General features: G+C 48.7%; 1 long non-coding RNA gene across 1 annotated transcript; it reads left to right on the plus strand.

Annotated features, from left to right (window-relative positions):
- Positions 1 to 12,871: 12,871 nt before the first annotated feature.
- On the plus strand, positions 12,872 to 13,897 carry LOC127298167 (uncharacterized). The gene is made up of 3 exons (XR_011746045.1): positions 12,872 to 13,008; positions 13,122 to 13,204; positions 13,465 to 13,897. It is a non-coding gene; the product is annotated as an uncharacterized lncRNA (long non-coding RNA).
- Positions 13,898 to 16,024: the final 2,127 nt, after the last annotated feature.

The raw sequence follows: 16,024 nt of genomic DNA on the forward strand, positions 1-16,024 counted from the left end.
GATCATCCTACTCAGGATTGGGCCTCGCGGCCACGCACGGTGATCGTAAGCCGATCCTAGACAAGGCCTAAAAACCAACACGAGGTTGATCCCCGGAACATCCTGTCTAGGACTAGCAAACGACACCCTACGTGCCGCTGGATCCTCCAGCCCTTTGTAAGGCCTAACTATTGCAGATATTAAACTAATCCTTGATGAACAAGGAGCAACCGTAACGGATCGGATCTACTAAATAATGATCAAGCGGGGTGCCGCCCCTACACCTAAGATAGGTGTAAGGGCGGCTAGACATGCAAGGGTTGCACTACGATAGCATGTTACACGAAGAACTATGCTAACCCTAACACATCTATGATAACTACGTTGCTCGCCATCAAAAAGGCTTCAGTACGAGCAACGCATGAACAACGTGGAGCTTGTGCTGCCTAGATCGCAAGATGCGATCTAGGCAGCATGTTGCTTACCGGTAGAAACCCTCGAGACGAAGGAGTTGGCGATGCGCCGAGATTGATTTGGTTGGTTGAACGTTGGTTGTTGTTTATTTCATAAACCCTAGATACATATTTATAGTCCAGGGGACTTTCTAACTTGGGAATAATCCCAACCGGGCACGGGCCAAACTCTATCTAATCGACACGTATCCTACTATATTACAAATACAAGGGCAAACTAGCCCAAACTTCGTGTACAAGGCCGGTTCACATATTCTTCCATATATATATTCTTCAAGCCCATCTCCAATCGCGGCCCACCTCTGATCCGGTCAAATTCTGGTGATAACACATGCCCCCCTGGTTTTGGAAATGACAATTCCAAAATCATTTTGCTTTTCCTTCGTCGGGTCATGTCGTGGCAGAGCAGAACCGTCGCAGTATCCTCCATCATGATGCCTTGCCTCTTCCACTTCTTCGTGAACTCCCATTTTTGAAGAAGGTTTTGACGAAGGACCAGCCGATGACACCCCAATCGGCCTTTAAAACAGAGCATCTACCAGGCCAGCTGCCCCCCGAGCCTCAGCCAAGGCGAGAATAATGGTGAAGATGCACAGATCAGACCAAAGGCTTGGAACTCAGATAATTCTGAGACAGCCACCCTGCCGATTCAGCCGCTCTTGACCCCATCGATTGCCTCTTCCCCCGTTGAAAGCCGATGTTGTACGCCAAAGCGACTTAAGCAGACCTTTGTTGTAATCGGCTCATTGCAGCTGAGGAAGCTCTCATCGTTTGCCCCCTCGAGGAAGCAGAGGGCCTCAAGAAATCCGTGTCTTGCACCCCAACCGGTAGATCTTGCGTAATTGTACTAGAGTCGATGGTTGTGCATCGGCTGTATGTCATGAAAAATCATCTATGGAAGAACATTGCAAAACCAAATGACATTTGGACTGAAAGGGCAAAAGGTGGCATCTTCTGGATATTATCAACATAAAGTAATATAACAAGTGCAATATGCAAGTATGTAGGAATCAATGCACAGTTAACACAAATGTTTGCTTTTTAGATAGAAGGAAATGGGTAAACTTACTCAACAATAAAAGTAGAAGAAAGGCCCTTCGCAGAGGGAAGCATGGATTGCTATATTTGTGCTAGAGCTTTGATTTTGAAAACATGAAACAATTTTGTCAACGGTAGTAATAAAGCATATGTATCATGTAAATTATATCTTACAAGTTGCAAGCCTCATGCATAGTATACTAATAGTGCCCGCACCTTGCCCTAATTAGCTTGGACTACCGAATCATCGCAATGCACATGTTTTAACCAAGTGTCACAAAGGGGTACCTCTATGCCGCCTGTACAAAGGTCTAAGGAGAAAGCTCGCATTTTGGATTTCTCGCTTTTGATTATTCTCAACTTAGACATCCATACCGGGACAACATAGACAACAGATAATGGACTCCTCTTTTATGCATAAGCATGTAACAACAATTAGTAATTTTCTCATATGAGATTGAGGATATTTGTCCAAAACTGAAACTTCCACCATGGATCATGGCTTTAGTTAGCGGCCCAATGTTCTTCTCTAACAATATGCATGCTTAACCATAAGGTGGTAGATCGCTCTTACTTCAAACAAGACGGACATGCATAGCAACTCACATGATATTCAACAAAGAATAGTTCTTTGGCGTCCCCGAAACATGGTTATCGCACAACAAGCAACTTAATAAGAGATAAAGTGCATAAGTACATATTCAATACCACAATAGTTTTTAAGCTATTTGTCCCATGAGCTATATATTGCAAAGGTGAAGAATGGAATTTTAAAGGTAGCACTCAAGCAATTTACTTTGGAATGGCGGAGAAATACTATGTAGTAGGTAGGTATGGTGGACACAAGTGGCATAATATTTGGCTCAAGGATTTTGGATGCATGAGAAGTATTCCCTCTCGATACAAGGTTTAGGCTAGCAAGGTTGTTTAAAGCAAACACAAGTATGAACCTATGACAAAACTCACATAAAAGACATATTGAAAGCATTATAAGACTCTATACCGTCTTCATTATTGTACCTTTTATCATCATATCGAAGCCGATCGCTTGAACCGGCCTCCTCTTTGTCCTTGCCACCAGAGTGACTGCTCTCTTCTTTGTCTTTACCATGGCGGTATCTGAAGCTGCATCGAAGACCGACTTGGTGAAAATCCTCGTCTTGAACACGCAATTTGGTAGATCTGTGCAATTTTTTCTTGGTCGATTTTTCTATCGGCCCCCAATATTTCACTTTGCACATGTATCGCACATGTTCATAGCATCTGTCTATCTGATTATGTGCCCCCCGAGCCGATTCTGTCAGGTTACTGCAGATATCGGCTCTGCAGTTATCCACAGAACTATACCTGAACATCGGCTCTGCAGACATGACCAATGCCGATTTCCTCGAGCTCTCAAGCCGATGTGGTCCCACCGAGCGTGCCAGAATGTGTTGACGTCCGAAACCCACCGACGGGCAGCGACGGGCAACACCGTAGAGCCGGGAACAACCTAGGGCTGCGGCTGGCCGAGGTCCCTCCGAGCGACGGCCCGCAAAGCCTTCTGGTCACACGTCCGATGCTGATTGCAAGGGCGTGCCACCTGACCTATACCTGGCCAGAAGGTGATGGAGATGCCTCGCTTAGTTTCCTGCATGGCATACACGTAAACATTAAATACGAGCCTCGATCGGCTCTCGGGTTATCTGTGAATCGGCTCAAGGAGCCGATCCACCCATGATTCGTACGGGGTGCACGAATATATGGTGGTCTGCTTGATCAAGATAAAGCTAATGAGATCTCTGACGATTTAGGGTTTTCACCGCATAATCGGATCATCCTACTCGGGATTGGGCCTCGCGGCCACGCACGGTGATCGTAAGCCGATCCTAGACAAGGCCTAAAAACCAACACGAGGTTGATCCCCGGAACATCCTGTCTAGGACTAGCAAACGACACCCTACGTGCCGCTGGATCCTCCAGCCCTTTGTAAGGCCTAACTATTGCAGATATTAAACTAATCCTTGATGAACAAGGAGCAACCGTAATGGATCGGATCTACTAAATAATGATCAAGCGGGGTGCCGCCCCTACACCTAAGATAGGTGTAAGGGCGGCTAGACATGCAAGGGTTGCACTACGATAGCATGTTACACGAAGAACTATGCTAACCCTAACACATCTATGATAACTACGTTGCTCGCCATCAAAAAGGCTTCAGTACGAGCAACGCATGAACAACGTGGAGCTTGTGCTGCCTAGATCGCAAGATGCGATCTAGGCAGCATGTTGCTTACCGGTAGAAACCCTCGAGACGAAGGAGTTGGCGATGCGCCGAGATTGATTTGGTTGGTTGAACGTTGGTTGTTGTTTATTTCATAAACCCTAGATACATATTTATAGTCCAGGGGACTTTCTAACGTGGGAATAATCCCAACCGGGCACGGGCCAAACTCTATCTAATCGACACGTATCCTACTATATTACAAATACAAGGGCAAACTAACCCAAACTTCGTGTACAAGGCCGGTTCACATATTCTTCCATATATATATTCTTCAAGCCCATCTCCAATCGCGGCCCACCTCTGATCCGGTCAAATTCTGGTGATAACAGCTTCCATGTGGGCCCACATCACTCGTAGGAGGACACACGCGTTGTCCGCGACCTGTTCATGCAGACGCATCGGCTTCCTAAATTTGGTGAACCGATGGGTCGCGCCGGACGGGTAATTCAGTTTGGGTCACCTCGCTAAAATATGTAGGCGTGACCGGTCTGCTTGTCCGCGTGAACCGATTCGAAAAGCCTAAAACATTATGGGTCGCTCCACTGAAGATGTCCTTACGAAGCTGATGATTAAGGTGCTACCGAAATCTCATGGAACAAATGAATAAAGTTTTGCATATATAGACACTTTCATGCTCAATGTTGAGCAAATCTGTCACAAACATGAACAACGAGTGGTGGCGAGGGCAACCGTCGGGGAGGACGAGAAGAAAGAACAGGATTATATCTTAGACTTGGTGGTGTAGATTGGTCGGCTTTAAGGGCATCTCCAACCGGCTGACCCAAACGGACGCGCTGGGCCGTCCGTTTTGGGCCGTTTGGGTGGCCGAGCGGACGCGTGGACGGAGCCCCGCGTCCGCGCGTCCGTTTGGGTCGTGCCCTGCGCCCAACGCGGCACGTTTGGTTCGCGGCCTCGTACAGTACTTTCTATTGTAAATCCACTATAAAAACACAAAATAAATTGTAAAAAAATTATAAAATAGTTCAAATGCTCAAAATTTATTACACATTACATTGTCCACGTAATGAAGGATAAAGTATTATTCAAAAAAAATAATGAAAAAACGATACAAATGATCTAGGCTTCCGAATTTCCTTCATCATCGTTGTTTGCAGCATTGTTGCCTACATGCTGCCAGACGTGCTCGATCAAATCTGCCTGTTTGGTTGTGTCTGACTAGATCTCGAATTTCATGGTGTGCATGAAGAACTTCTGGAATGATGCCGGGCCACGTTGAGGAGTAACCAACTCTCCCTGGCCCTCCCAGTCACTATCATAGAGTGAATCATCCCGCTCTACCTCAACAATCATGTTATGCATGATTACACATGCGGTCATCACCTCCCACAGAGTTTGCACATCCCAGGCTTTGGCAGGGTGTCTGACGATAGCCCAACGAGCTTGGAGGATGCCAAACGCCCGCTCGACATCTTTCCGGGCTGCCTCCTGCTCTTTGGCAAACCTTGCCTCCTGCTCTGAGTTGGGTTTTCGGATTGTCTTCACAAGTGTAGCCCAAGGTGGATAGATACCATCAGCAAGGTAGTACCCCTTGGTGTAGTGGTGGCCATTGATCTCAAAATCCACATCGGGGGTGGCCGTACGCTAGCCTATCAAACACTGCAGAGCTGAAGCACATTGATGTCATTGTGCGAGCCACCATTCCGAAGAATGAGTGCCAAATCCATGTATCTGTGAAGCAACAGCTTCAAGAATGACTGTGCACCCCTCGGAATGGCCATCGTATGCCCCCGCCAACCAAAGGGGCAGTTCTTCCACTCCGGTGCATGCGGTCTATCTTGCCAAGCATCCCAGAAACCCCCTGGAAGCGTTGATTGACAACGCGACGAGCCGTGTCCGCCGCATTAGGTTGCCGGAGGTACTCTTCTCCGAACGTACCGATCACAGCTCTGCAAAACCCGTACATCGCTTCCAAGCCGGTAGACTCACTCATGCGCGTGTACTCATCTACGAAATCACGGCAACACCATATGCAAGCATCCTAATCGCTGCCGTGCATTTACAGTACGAAGAGAGGCCTACCTTGCCAATTGCATCCACTTTCGCGTGGAAGTAGTCGTCGTAGAGCTTGACGCCATCCATTATCCGGCGGAACAACGGTCTGGACATCCGAAACGACGGCGAAACAAGGCCGGCGTGTACAATGCCTTGGGTTGGAAGTAATCGGTGAAGAGCTGGTCGTGGCCGCGTTCTCTTTTGCGGTCCAAGGCGGCGGCGCGCCCCAAGGACCCCGGTGCACGGGGATCTGCGAGACAATGTGATCGTGGATGATCGGCGCGACATCCGTGAAAAATTCGTCGTCCGAGTCCTCGTCGGACGACGTGTCGATGAAGTTCTTGAAGAAGTAGTCGTCGTGCTGTCCATGATCTCTGAGATGAAGAGGGACAAATTTTAGTATGCCCATTTCATCGAACACCTCGCACGCGAGGCCATCCAATGCGTCCGTAGGGACTGCGAGGCCATGGTCGTCTCGGCCGACTTGCGGTCTGCGAACACGGTGCACGAGAGCTCACCTCCGGTGGCAATGGCGCGGCTGCGAACCCGGCGGGAGGTCTCGCGACGGTGGGAGGAGACGGCGACGCGGCGGCGACGGCGTCCTCAGGCTTCTGCTACGACGCGGCGGCGGCGCGGGGCCGCGTCCTATGCTTCCGCCCGCTTGCCGGCGTGTCGGCGATGGTGGCGGCGTCGACGCCTCTCCCAAATCGCCGGTCCTTGGGCGGCGGCGGAGCGGCGGGAGATGTGTGCGAGGGTTTGTGTTTTGGGAGACAGACAGGCGGGCCGAGGGCGGACAAGGGGAGGGACGCGAGCGACCGGCATCCGACGTCCGCGGCCACGCAAACTCGTCCCAGATTTGGGCCGGGTTTGGGTCGTCCCGGACGCCGCGGCCATCCGTTTTAGGGATAGGTCCGCGCGCTGGGCCACGTTTTTGTCCGGCTCGACAGGTTGGAGATGCCCTAATTCCGAGTAGGAGTAGGCAAATAGCAAAGGAAGGCACATGGTCTTTCGCCCGCGTGAAGGGAGCTTGTTGCCAGGCTGATCGTACAAGCATCGTACACGTATTGTCGTACGTATAGCAGGGCTCTATAGGAATTACCGTCCCAGCTATCCTCCCGACTCCCGAGTATAGTAGGTCCGGGTGGTATTAAAAAAAAGGTCCGGGTGGAAACGTGAACATAACTACCGATGACGTGTTGTCAGTCCGGATGGACCTCAGCCCTGCCGCAGCCGCACTTGTTGCTAGCTAGGGTTAGAGTTTCGCCCCTTGCTGGCGACGGCCGTTCCGCGGATAAAGTAAGAGTACTCTTTCAATTGTTTTTTCAAAAGATTCTTGTGCTGCTCTGCTCATTCATTGATTTGATTGATAGGCTAGGTCAGGCACGCGTGATTTTCTTGTGGAGAAGCTAGGGCCGCCCCGCCCCCCATCTGGTAGGGGTATGAGATTGGGTTCAGATTCAAGCTGGATCTATACAGTTTTGCCGTTTGCAGCACAGCTAGCCAAAGTCTGCGCTGCGGAGATACCCCTCCTAACCACCCTAATGGGGAAAAATGCTCACACGACAGCAACACAGAATTAAGAGGCAGTCAGAAACCAGTATGTGCTTGGGCAGTGCATCGCCAAGTCTCTACCAATTTTTGTGAGGTTGAGTGACACGGCGAGTGCTACTTTTTATAGGAGCCTTGGATTATATCGTCTTCGTTAAAGCAGAGAACAGCTCATGAATGCTGTCCGCCTCTACAATCCATGTACCGATGGATTGCTCTCCACTACCACCTCAATACTGATAAGAGGTATGTAAAATTACTCTTATACTCTTATTGAACAATACACCTTTGCAATATTATGGCATATATTATCTGCGCCTATGTCAAATCAAATGTGTTCGTTCATATCAAATCAAAATGTTCCTCCACCTTCATGAAAATTCATTGTTTATCCGCAAAAAGAAATCCTTGTTGACATGTTTAGCATATCTACACACCAATTTGCCATGAAACACATATACTTGCTGGAGGTAGCGTATCCGCATCCTATAAGTGACCGAGTGATTCAGTATTAAACAAGTATCCAAGTTTGGTGTTCCAATATTTCAGTTTGTTAGTGCCTGTTGGGCCGAAAAGCAGCGACGGCGCCAGGAAAATGGTGGTGGGTATTCCCACCAGCTCCGCAGGATTTTTTTTTTTTGCCGCAGTCGTCTAGCCCCTTCGGAAATCCGAAGAAATTAAGAGGAATCGGTGGGTAATGAAGCAATGAAGCAAATCAACTAATCAAGGAAGCAACAAGCAAGTCAAGAAACGAAATTGGGCCATTGGGGATTTGGGGGCGAGGCAGGCGGCCGTACCTTATGTGCGGGCTGCGCTGCTCGGGGACAGGGCGGGGGGGCGGGGCGGACGGGAGGGGCGCGGGTTGGCGGGAGGCGGGGCGCCGCCGTCGCCGCGGGGCCATCAACTGCTCCGGGCTGCATCTGCATCGTGTCGGCGGCTCCTGGTCTAGGTCGAGGAACGGAGGAAGGAAAGGGGCAAATGACAGTCTGCGCGTCTGCGTGCGATGCGAGCGACGGAGCGAATGAGAATGGACATCTTTTGCGTTTCTGACGGAGCGAATATGTATACGTAGTTTTTTCTCGTCCAAATCTTGGGTATGCCTGGGAATACAGGGGCATACCCCTGGCGCCGCCCATGCCGAAAGGTGTCCTTGGCACTTGGGTACCAGTGCTCTTGCTTGTTTATAATCATATTTTTAAATTCCAAAAGAATTGAAATGAAATATCCACATACATATAAACAATCCGAAGATACGGTATGAATTTGGGAGAAAAATATGTTGTATTTTAAGCTATACAAAAAGAAAAATTTCTGACAAATATGTGCACCTATATGTAGCCATAAATTTGTTTTTTTCCAGCTCAAAATATGATGCAATTTCTACCGAAACTTTGCAGACATATGTATCTATTTATGGAACAAAATGTGACAATCTTTTGAAACGCAGATATACAATTTCTAAATGTTTTGAAAACCAGGAGCACCAATATTTGGCGTGCGTACATATGTATGTATTTTCCTTTGCACGAGTTTTCAAAAAAAAAACGCAGATATTCAGCGCATAGTTCATGTACGTATGTATGTATGTATGTATGTACGCTCCGCGATGCCCGCGACTACGGTTAGAGTCTTTAAAAGCTAAATGGAAATAGCGGCTAATAGTCCGGCTATAATTATTTAGCCCCAATTTAGCCTAATAGCGGCATTCTTCCCGCGTAACGGGCCCAAAAAAAATTGACCCAAATTTTTTAGATCGGCTCAATTTTATGAACACCACTATATCATGAACTGCTACTACTTAATGATGTTGTAATATTTGGACATAACTTTGTCCTTGACTATCTATTAGAGTAATGTTTTGGCTCCTGGATGCATATGCTCCCTTTAGTTTGAACTGCGATTTTGATATATTTTGAAATATCAAAAAAATTCAAACGAAAAATTCATGTGTACATCTTCACATGCTAAGTGCGACCAAAATCTTTCCATGAAAAATTAACTTGTAGTTTGAGTTATGTAAAAAAGACAAAATTTAGTGTTGAAAATCAGGCTTTTTGTGAGACTTATTTTGTCTTTTTTAGATCGATCACAAAAAATATCGGTTTTTCGTGAAACTGCCTAACTTTTATAGATTGTCGAGATGTACGTGCGAAATTTTTTGTTAAATTTTTTTAACAATTAGAAATATGTTTTTTTAGGTGAAGGGAGTATATGCACCCAAGAGCCGAATTGAATTTCCGACTATCTATGAACTATGATATTGATATAACTATATGTGAACTATGTTTTGATTATGCGCATCTCTTATGTGACAATGTTACTATGGTATCTGTGAATTATTGATCCTATATACAATTTATATGCTGCCGTAATATTGGATTTTTTCCTATTATTTAGCAAATCGAATATATGGTCTTAGCCCGCTATAGCATGGCTATAGCCTTTCTATAGCTTCAGAAATCTCTGCGGCTATAGACTATAGCCCGCTATTTTAAACAAGGTATGTAGTAAACCCATTGCATCTGGAAATCCCTGTCTGAATTTGTCTGATGATTAAAGTCCACTTATGGCTACTTGGACCATATTCATGTTGGACTGACTCCAGATCCAGCCCCAACTTTAGGCCCAAGCCCGTAACAGTTATTGTGCCCTACCCTAACCCCAAAGCTCCCCTGTTCCCATATCCCATCTTTCCCCACCCGTGCCACAGCTGCTCACTCCGCGGCGGGACGAGCAGGAGGGCTTCTAGTCCTGCAGCGGAGCAGGAGCTCTCTCCGGCAGAAGCTTACTCTAAGCGCGGCAGCTGCTAGCCCTCGCCGGAAGCTGCTAGCCCTCGCCGGAGCAGCTCACCCTCGCCGGCAGCAGCATTTCAGGGCGTACCACTTAGTCGTTCGTAAAAGGTTATCTCTCTGGCATACTATTAGGATGTTTTTTTTTAATTTCTGGCCGAAGATCTGTGTAGTGTTCCTTGTTTTTCTAATCTCAATGGAGATTTATCACATATTGAGCACATAAGGTTATATAATGGTTTCTAAGGCCATCTCCAACGTGGCGACCCAAAGGGACGGGGTGGGCCGTCCGTTTTGGGCCGTTTGGGTGGCCACGCGGACACCCGGACAGTGGCTCGCGTCCGCGTGTCCGCGGACATCGTAAATGTCAAAAAAAAATATATAAAAAAAAGGAAAACAACAAAAAAAAAGTAAATTTAAACTAGAGTTTATTAAACTTAGCCCTATTTTAGGAAATTTTTACACAAAAGAAAGCCCTATATGGGCTTTAAACTTTAAAAAAAAACCCTAGGCCGGGGGTTTGGGATGCGGTGGCCGCCCGCGCCACCCTACTCCCGGTAGTACTCGTCGTCGTCGCCGTCGATGAGGACGACGCCCCGGCGGCGACGCGCTATTCGGCCGGACACGACGGAGGCGCGCGGGGACTCGGCTAGGGCGACCACTGCGCCCTTTCCCGAGCGCAGTGCGGGTCCGGAGGGCTCGCACGCTGCGCGGCGTGCCGATCGCGCGGACTCCTTCCGGAGCTGCTCCGTCGCGGCGGCCTCTAGCTCGTGCTCCGCGGCCGGCGCTCCTCCTCCCGGAGCGCGGCACGGCGCGTGGCCTCCTCTGTCGGCGCGCCATGTCGAGGAAGGCCCACGCCTCCGCACAGGCATCGTCCTCCTGGCGTCGTCCTCCACGGGCCTTCTGGCCATCTCCTCCGCGCGGAGGCGCGCGGCGTCTCGGTGAGGTGCGGCCATTTGGCCGCTCCTCGAGGTCGTTGAGCTCGCGGGACGCCGCCCGGCTCGGGGTCGTCCTCCTCCACCTCCACCTCACGGGGCTGGGCATGTGGCGCTTGCGCCGGCGCCGCCGCGGGCTCGTTGATGAAGAGGCCGTCGGGGCGGCGGCTAGCCCGCCCTAGCGGCGTCTTGCGCGGCTGCGCGCGAGGCCTCCGAGGTGAAGCACGTGCGCCGGCGCGCATCGTGCTCCACCTCGAACCACAAATCCCGGTTGGGACTTGTTTCGCCGTAGGCGGGGTGCTCCGGAGGTCCGCCGCGCAGGCGCGCGGCGCCTCCGGATCTCCGTGATGCGGGCGCGGCCGGAGCCCGGGAAGGTGGCACCGGAACCCGATCTAGGCTCAGGTGCCAGCCGTGGGGGAGGTGCACGTCGCCCCACGGCATTGGGACGCCGGCATCCCAGAACATCTACGCCACTGCTACGGTGACGTAGATCCGGTCGCGGATGGGAGCTGGCGGCCCCATCTCGAACGCCGCCGGCGCGGTTCGCCGTCTACTACCGGCCTCATGGTTGTTGGCGGACGGCTCGAACTCCGCTTCGGGGCCATGGCGGCGCGGAAGGTCGAGCTCGTGCGTGGGACAGTCCGTCTCCCTAGTCCACATTTAATAGGACTCGGGCACCGACGAGGTGGGCCAGCCACGCGGACCGGGCGGACACGCGAGGATGCCGCGTGCCATCCGTGGCCACGCAAACTGGCCCAGATTTGGGCGGGGTTTGGGTCGTCCCCGGACACCCGCGGCCATCCGGTTGGACCCATCCGGACGCGCGGGCGCGGGATGGGTCGCCGCGTTGGAGATGCCCTAAGCTTTGTGATCCACTCTATTTGCAGACACCACCTGCCTCATTTGATTTCACCTTTTTGTTGTTAAAAAGATCATTCCACCAATCAGCTATGATTGGAGTGTGTTCTTGGTCGTATTTAGTACTGCCCTTTTCCATCCGTATTAGCTATGAGTTTTGATGCCTATGCTCTGGCTGTAGATAAAAATGATTAGTGCTACTGCTTATTATTACTTTCTCATTGATTATTTTTTCTTCCAATTCTTGAAGCTGACATGTTTATGAAGTACATAGGTACATCGATTTGTTTGTTTTAGGCTTTAGTTGGTTTGTTTCAAAAGAGGCTTTTGGGCTTTTGCCTCATTTCAAAAAAAAAAAAGGCTTTTGAAGGACGGAAGTCATATGTGATTCCTGTTGGTGAATCCACTCACTTGGGACTAAGCATGGAAGCCTTAAGTGATTGCATTTGTATTTCTATGTTGCGAACAGTGGCATATGTGCTTCATTTTTTTTATGTTGCATAACAATGCAGATGGCTCAGGCAAGCAATCCTGTAACTTTGCTGAAGACTTTAAGGGTTTCGTCACCTATGTGGTCAAAAGTGGATACTGACACATGTGAACTGCTCCAGTACTACTTTGGATTATATACCGTGGTAAGTGAAAAATAAAATTGGTTCTATATCATTGACAACCACGGCTCACTATTATGGAAGTAGAGCCAGTGCAGTTTCAGTTTCAGTTAGCTTCAATTGCTTGATGTGATGTTGTTGAAATAGCTTTTGCAATGGATTTTTCTTTATTTTGCCCCTGCATGAGTTCTACATATTAGCTTCACTAAGACAAGGGTAGGTGAAACAGAAATATTGAATCAACAACTACATTTTTGCTTTGCTACTTCAGCATAGCCTTAGTGCTTCAGGAGCAGCAGCTTTGCCATCTATGTCAATTGAAATGTTCAACATGTTATCTAATCTACGATTCCTAGTTAAAATGCCAGGTGATGGGTCCCACTTATGTTGATGTTGAGTTCCAGACCTTTGAGATAGCAAATGGTTTCAAGAACTGTGGTATGTGGCCAAACCTCAAAATGGACTGGGCACCCAAGAACATCTCTGAAGTTACCATAAGTATGCTGTAATTTATGTGGCTGTTGTATTGATTCTTCCATTGTGAAAACTTTTAATTATTGCTTTCACTCTGTAAAGTTATAATTTCTTATCATTGTTCAATGTGGTTTCAGTCCCAGGGCGTGTCACTACCTGCATGCCAGGCCGAGTCACTACCCGCATGCCAGGCCGAGATCTTCCTATGAGCAGCACTCAGGTATTACATGACATTCCCTTGGTTGATATCCTGTATTTTATTTTGCGAAGTTATAGTCAAAGATAGGATGTCGATTGAACAAATTTTGCTTCTATTTTTGTTTAGAATTACAATCCTGTCATAAGCCAGTAAGCAACCAGAACTCACTAAAAATCAGAATGGGGCTTCTTTGTTACATGTTTTTCATTAGAAACATTTATTCGAGTTCTAATTAGCATTGGGTTTTGCAGATTGTCTAACAGTCTTCTGCTGTTTTGCAGAGCTGTGTTCTGTTACCAGCGACAAACCCATTCCCAACAGAGTGGACAACTAATGCACAAGGCGAAGCCGTCGTCCCACACTTCCCCGATGATGTTTATCCAAGCTGTCCATCGCCTGCACCGTTTCCCACCCCCACCGGACAACAGGTTTGGTTGGGACCTGCGTGGCCTGCTTACAGATTCAAGTGATGGGAACCCTGAATATCATTAATGGCAGATGTTGTTTTTGTATTTTGCGGGAAGCCATGAGGCAGCAGACCTTAAAACCATTAACATAGAGGGCAGGAAGCCACGCGGCAGTAAACCTCAGTGAGGAAGTTGGTGGCAGTAAATCTTAAAACCATCGTCATAGAGAGAAAGCTGAGTGGCAGTTTTATTTATTTTCTATGGCGTGAGGCAGTAGAGGAACCGGCAGATTGAGATATAATTTGTGATTCAGTTAGTTGAAAATATCCAACATGATTCTTATCTGTCAAGGTATAATTCTTCTTTCATGTACTTATTTGCATGTGAAACGTGGGAGACAGCTGTTTGGGGCCCACCATGAAGCTTTTTCTTCTCTATTCCTCTGTTTCCCTTCCTCCAGCTCGTGTACGCCATGGTTTGCAGTTTGCTCCGCCCGCCACCGACCAATCCACCATGGCTCCTGCCCTCTCTGCCTAGGGCAGGGACGGATCCAGAAATTTAACTTTGGGTGTTCAAATTTTAACCATCAAAAAGCCTAAGGTGAAAAACTGAAAATAGTTCAGGCCTTCACCCTATTAAAAGATAAAATCAGCCATTGTAGCAACAATATCTCAAGAAGTAGAAAACATGCAAAAATGTAAAGAAAAATAAATAGTACAAAAACGTAATCTATCATAGCTTGAAAGCGGTCTATACAACGCTAGACGCCACCCGGCCTGGCGCGTTGCCTTTCTTCTTTTCCTCTACCTACCCCGGCGCCGATGACATCGAAGCCAGGGGGTGTCGCCTAGCTGGGTAGCTACTTGATTTGGGAAAGTTGGTCACATGTCGAAACTCTTTTACCTTTCAAGCACAGGCTGGTCGATGCTTTAACATTACTTGATCTGAATTATTGCTTTCAGCTAGATGGCAATATTGTCTACAAATAAGTGTACGTCTAGCTTTGGTCACAAATCAAACATTTACTATCCTCAAAAAAAAATCAAACATTTACAATTTAACTAACTTTATAGAAAATATTTACAATATATATATAACATCAAAGAGGTATATTACAAAACTACATCTTAAAAATTTAGTGTCATAAATGATATTATGTTTTCCTATGAAGTACACTTATTTATGGATGGGGATTATTTGCTAATTAAAGATTTGATCTCGATTTGGAGAGAATGTGTGATGCAGATGTGCTAAAAAATATACCGGAAGAGAATAAGAGATACATGAACTATGTACAGCATATACATGCAATTTTTGTGACAAAAATTTGGGTGTTCATCTGCACACCCATGACCCATTGTGGATCCGTCCATGGCCTAGGGCCCTATGCTCGAGTCCGAGCCCCTATTCCCCTCCTTCTCGGCCTCCGCCATGCACCGCGCCCGTCAAGCTCGAGCATAGAGATGGCGACCGCGTCGTCTGCCGTACCCGCATGCGCCCCTGTCTCCTCCGCCATACCCTATCCCGCCGCTTCGTCGAGCTACTCGACGGTCACTCTGCCGATCTACGCTTTCTGCAACATGGGGTGGCCAACTTTTTTGCTGCGAGGGCGGTGCATGGTGCTTCGGGCGGCAGACGGCCAAGGCGCGAGCTCTAGGTGGCGGTTCTCGTGGCTGCGCCCCAGAGTAGGACGCGGCATTTGGCGACATGTAGCTGCTACCAGCAGCGACGGGCATTGCTACCGGTGGTGGATGGTGTTGCTGCAAGCAGTGGCGGGCGATGCTACCATCGATAGGGGGCGTTGCTACCCGCAGTGGACAGCGGTGTTGGGTGGTGTTTCTGCAAGCAGTGGGTGGAGCTGCTACCAGTGCTGGTCGTCGGTGCTACATGGTGTTGGCGGCGTCGCTACAGCTAGTGGCCACGCGTTGCTACATGGAGCCGGCGAATGTTGGCCGCTTATGTTACAACTGGCGGGCTTATTGCTGCCGCGCCAGTAGCCGGTGCTACATGGAGGTGGCGGCAGATGCCGCCACCGAAAGCCGGTGCTACATGGAGGTGGCGGTCTTCTTTGCGAAGGTCGAAGCGGCTGCTGCACCGTCGGCAGCCCGGTGCTACATGGAGCTAGCGGCAATGCTGCGAAGGTCGGGCGACGCTACTGCAAAGGTCGACCGCCGATGCTAATCAACTGTTGGGCAGCACTGCTACATGGAGTTGGCAGTGATGCTGCTAGCGGTGATGCGAGGTCATGTCGCCGGAGTAAGCCGGTGAGTGCGGGAAGAAGGAAAAATGATCCTGTGCATCGCGTGTATGGGAGAGATAGGAGCGACCTGAGGGGGTCCACCTAGTAGTTTTTTTTGAACAGGGGTAGGGCCTGGAGGCCCTAGAAGCTTCATTTATAGCGGTGGGATAAAATTACATCAAGGAACATAAGAAA

This window comes from Lolium perenne, chromosome 5 (genome assembly GCF_019359855.2).
Source record: "Lolium perenne isolate Kyuss_39 chromosome 5, Kyuss_2.0, whole genome shotgun sequence".
Taxonomy (NCBI): domain Eukaryota; kingdom Viridiplantae; phylum Streptophyta; class Magnoliopsida; order Poales; family Poaceae; genus Lolium; species Lolium perenne.